The sequence below is a fragment of the Urocitellus parryii genome, chromosome 13, assembly GCF_045843805.1.
Source record: "Urocitellus parryii isolate mUroPar1 chromosome 13, mUroPar1.hap1, whole genome shotgun sequence".
NCBI classification, from domain to species: Eukaryota; Metazoa; Chordata; class Mammalia; order Rodentia; family Sciuridae; genus Urocitellus; species Urocitellus parryii.
In genome coordinates this window covers 8,824,025-8,829,406 of record NC_135543.1, presented here as the reverse complement: position 1 = coordinate 8,829,406, position 5,382 = coordinate 8,824,025, and positions in this window count along the sequence as shown.

Below are 5,382 nucleotides of genomic sequence, written 5' to 3'. Positions count from 1 at the left end.
AGGGCTTCTACATAGGTGCCACTTCTTGCCTATGCAATCAGGTTAACTGAACACTGTACCACTGACATAAAGACACCATAGAGTATTCCTATGGCCCAGGTACCATCTGAGAGATGGAAAGAGTTAACCCAGGCCTGCTCTCACAATTAGATCCTGAAAATTTTCTCTGCTATGTCATCTCTCTGGCTACAGAGTTAGCATTTCAGTAAGTATTATTAGGAAAGTCCTCTGGCTCTTACAGATTGTCTTCAATTGTTACCAATCACCCAGCCTGTCATATTCTATAACAAAAAGCCAATGGTGCTCAGCATCTGCCTCCTGACTCCATAATCTTTAAGGTGCCATTTGTCTCATACTTTTCCAGCGCTAGAGCTATGACAGTAGCCACTACACCCACCCCACCCCACCCCCGTTTCTCCATCAAATTCACCACTGGGGTGATCTTTCTAACAGCAAATGCTTCCTGTAACAGCAAGCTGTGGACTCTCAATATTTCTTCTACCACCAATGACGTACTAGAAATGGCAAAGTAATCGTTGCCATTCTCCTATTTTTTGATTCTACCACTTAGGACCACTTCTGATACCAACCATCTTAGAATCAGCTCCTGGGAAATAAACACTGAGACGGAGAATTCCATGTAGAAGTTTTTCCGGAGGTAGGTGTGTTTTGTGGGATGTGTCAGTGGCGGAGTGAGAGCTGGAGTAGTAGGAAGCCAAAGAAGCTACCTTGCATTGCAATCACAGTGGAGGCTTGACATGCCTTTGCAGAAGGCTCAGGGATTGTATTACCATGCCAGAGTTTTCCCAAATTAGGCAAGAGACCAGGATTTTCTCACCCCTGTGTGCACAATCACGGCCACAAGTTACCCCAGGGGGAGATGTGTGGAGGGAGGTGGAGATCAAGGACAAGGGTAATGCTAAGTGAGGGGTTCCAGGTGGATGGGTTGTCAGCAGATGAGGGTGAATACATCTGCCCTGGGATGCCATCTGGAAAGAGCCCCAGTTACCACTGCTTTTTAGCAAAGTCTGTGGACAAACAGGTTACTGAGCTAAACTTTGAGACTGTGCTGTCGAAACAGGCTGCCAGGCCTTGCGGGTGGCAGAGGAACACAGATTCAACTTCTGCAGGTCTTGAAATTAGGAATTCTATAGAGTCACCAACCAGGGGCCTCTTTGTCTTTGGATGAGTGACTAGAGTTACTGAAACAAGCAATTGTTTGTGTGGGACATTGCCAAGATTCTGAAGTCAAATTTCTCATCATACATCAACAGAAAGAAAAATAGGCTTCTTTGTATGTATTGAGATTTTGAGAAACTCTTTTGTGAGCTGTGAAACGCAGGCAGCCTGTGTGAGACCCAGGGGGTCTGGAAGTTGGTAGTGGGATGATTTAGAGAGAAACACTGCAGAAGCAACTTTGGCTCCACAGGAGACCAGAGGGACAGGCTGACTTTTCGCTGTTAGTGAAACTAATTTGGGAGGATGAATAGAAGGAGGTCACATTGACTGTCTCAGACAAGAAAACCAAAGAGAGGAGCCGATCCAGAGGCTTCTGTTGGGACTTGGAAGCTGGAGTGACAGTGTGGCTAAATCACTTTCCCCGGCTTCCTGGGGAGAGGGAGAAGGGGATGTGTCCCAGGAGGCGCTCAGTAGGAAACCTCATCCTGGAATTGCTTTCCATGTGAGCACCTTATCTTCTAAAGGATAGAGGTGACCTTCTGGGTGCCAGAACCCGTGTGTGTGTCAGAAATGCCCACTTGCGCTGTGGGAAAGACCACACGTGGATATCTGCGAGGGGAGGCTGGGAAATGGGGAAAAGTCCGGGCCAGATGGTTCCTTACTCTTAGTCTGCCCCAAGAATATACAGGTTTGGGAGACACAACCTCACATTTTTCAGTGGACAAGTCCCTGAAAAGTGGAACGAGAGATACAGGGAGTCCAGATAGGGATGCCCCTTTCATGTTCTGCGAGCTTTAGAGACACATCTTCAATTGTTGTCAATCACCCAGCCTGTCATATTCTATAACAAAAAGCCGGTGGTGCTCAGCATCTGCCTCCTGACTCCATAATCTTTAAGGTGCCATTTGTCTCATACTTTTCCAGCGCTAGAGCTATGACAGTAGCCACTACACCCACCCCCTCTGTTTCTCCATCCGATTCACCACTGGGATAATCTTTCTAACAGCTTTTCCTATAACAGCAAGCTGTGGACTCTCAATATTTCTTCTACCACCAATGACGTACTAGAAATGGCAAAGTAATCTTTGCCATTCTCCTATTTTTTGATTCTGCCACTTAGGACCACTTCTCAACCCTGCTTCTGAGGGTGAGAGATGGACAAGAACCCAGACTGCAAATGCCACCTGCTTCCCTAGTTTCTTCTGATGTCAGAGGGTCCGACTAATCACTCGTCTAATCATTCCTTAATTCTCCATGATACATAGAACAGGACACGTAGCCCCATCTGACAAATGGTGGTTCAGAAGGTGCTCTTAGGGGAGTTTACCCTTCTGTATCTGAGTCAGGGCATGGGAACATGAATCTGGAGCTGAGAGTGTCTGTTGGTCCTACTGCACTGACCACCAGAGGGAATTTATGTATTATTTGTCTTCTTCCAGTCTCTAGTTCTCTTCAATTTTGAAATCTCTTCTACTGTTCTTTAATTTTATTTGACTAACATTAGAACCTCTCATCTCCCTGCCTTAGGGCCCTTAATTTATACATATCCTTATCACATTCTATAGAAATGTCCCTCTAATTTCTTTAAATTTACAAATTTCCTTTTCAAGTCTACTTAGAATGCATCCAATTTTCCCAGCACTATTTGTTGAAAAGACTATCTGTTCTCCAATGTACGTTTTTGGCACCTTTGTGTAAACATATGAAAAAAATTCAGCATCTCTAGCAATTGAAGAAACGCAAAACTACTGTAAGATTTTATCTCACTCCAGTCAGAATGGCAGCTAACAAGAACACAAACAACGATAAGTGTTGGTGAACATGTGGAGAGAAAGGCACACTCATACATTGCTTATGGGACTGCAAATTGGTTCAGCCAATCTGGAAAGCAGTATGGAGATTCCTTGAAAATCTGGAAATGGAACCACCATTTGACCTAGCTATCCCACTCCTCAGTCTATACCCAAAGGATTGCAAAACAGCATATTACAGGGACACAGTCATATCAATGTTTATAGTAGCACAATTCACAAAAGCTAAATTGTGGAACCAACCCAGATACCCTTCAGTAGATGAATGGATAGGGAAACTTTGGTATATATACACAATGGAACATTAATCAGCTAAAAGAGAATAAAATTATGGCATTTGCAGGTAAATGGATAAAGTTGGAGACTATAATGCTAAGTGAAGCAAGCCAATCCTCAAAAACCAAAGGCCAAATGTTTTCTTTGATAGGAGGATGCTGACTCATAATGGTGATGGGGGGGAGCATGGGAGGAACTCGAGATTGGGCAAAGGGGAGGGAGGGCAAAAGGGAGGGAGGGAAAGGGAGGGGGCAAGGGGCTAGGAATGATCATGGAATGAGTCAGTCATCATTTCCCCAAGTACATGTATGAAGACACGAATGGTGTAAAAATGCTGTGTACAATCAGTGTCTTGAAAAGTTGTGCTCTGTATAATATGAAATAAATTGCATTCTGCCACCGTGTATAACAAATTAGAATAAATAATAATTTTTAAAAAAGAAGTGTGTGGAGAGCAGTGACAGTGATTGGGAGACCAGTGTCTTAGATTGGGGTCCCTGATGACTTCATGGCTGTGGCATGCTTGGTGACTGGGAAGGTTTCTGTGCAAAGGCACAGGATGTCAGGTTGCTATGGAGATGTCCTCCTTGCTAGAGTCTTATCAGCCTCAGCCTTTTTCTCAGGCACAGCAGCTCCTGGGAATGAAGGAACTTCCTTGCTAAGATGACCACAGTGGTTCACCAGTTCCACTGCTCCTGAATCTGCCCATGAATTAGTAACTTTAAACAATGGACTTTCTCGAGAGCTGCACAATGCTCCTAACATTGCACACTGCAACTGTAGAATGTGTCTGAGGAAATAGCTGCATACTGTTGCTAACTCTGTAACTTCCATGAATACAAAGAATAATGCTTACATAGTCTTTAATCTTATTTAGAGACATATATAATCAAGATTGCCAGAGTAATTCTTTAGACCCATTTCTCCATCAGAGAGCAGCACTCTACCCAACCCCAGCTGTTTTACCTTCAAGGTCTGCATGTGTTGACTCTTTAATTCTTCCAATCGTCCATCGCTCCTCACTGGAAACTACTAGTTTGGCTGTGCTGGTCGTGGCAGAAGTGATTTGGACATTACAGATGACTTTGCTGAGCCAAACTGGCTTGACTCACATCCTGGCTTGAAATGCTCCCGTCTCTCCTTCGGTGTCGCAGGTCATTAGTTGTATATCGGCCACAGTCCCAGAGTTTGAGCTTTTCCAGCTTCTATCCCAGACCCTGTGAAATCAGAAAACTTGGGCTTCATCTCAGCCCTACAATGGATATTTTCAGAAACCATTGGCCTATAGGAACACTTTACTCTCATGAGCAAAAAAGAAAAAAAAAAACTCATATAGTGCAGTAATCAAAACTAAACCTGTAGGCCTGCTCTACTATAGCTCTGAAAAACAGCAGACATTTCCACAATCCTGTCAGCTCTCAGTGCTAACAAGGAAGCCAAAAACCTGTGGAACTGTATAGGTGGGAAGGTCAGAAATCTATCAGGGAACCATTGTTGAGGGTTTTAATCTAATAGGAATTACATTAATGGAAAGTGAGAAGCCAATTGAAAAACAATTCCTAGTGTAGGTTGAGGCATACATCTGTCCCTGTTCTGTTAGTGACAATTCATCTCACCAGAAAGAAATGTGGTGAGCAAATCATTTTAGGAACTGTGTAAGCAGGTTATTTGCTATCTAATATAGTTATCACACCATCCAGTGGGGTAGGTATTATTGAAGTCATCTTTCAGTCTAAAAATACTGAGCGTAAACAAAATTACAGTTTGAAAGAGAAAGCCATACAGTTAGAAAAGTGTAAACTTAGACTTTTCTTCTGGGTCAGATTCCAAAGTTCTTTTCAGAAGGGCTCCTTAAAACAATGTTCCCTTTAGGTAAGTCCATATAGATTTGCATATGGGCAATAATTTGGCAGGATACAATTAAGTTTTTTTCTTATATTCTTTCCTTGAGTGTTCTAGTTATTACTCATTTTTTTCTCCATTTTGCATAAAAGTCATCAAGTGATGTTCAAAATATACCCAATTTTCTTTCCCTTGAACATTTTTTCTGGGTGATGAAGGGATTTTTCCCTTTTCTTTGAAGACCTACAGCTTTATTAGTACACGTGTCTATGTT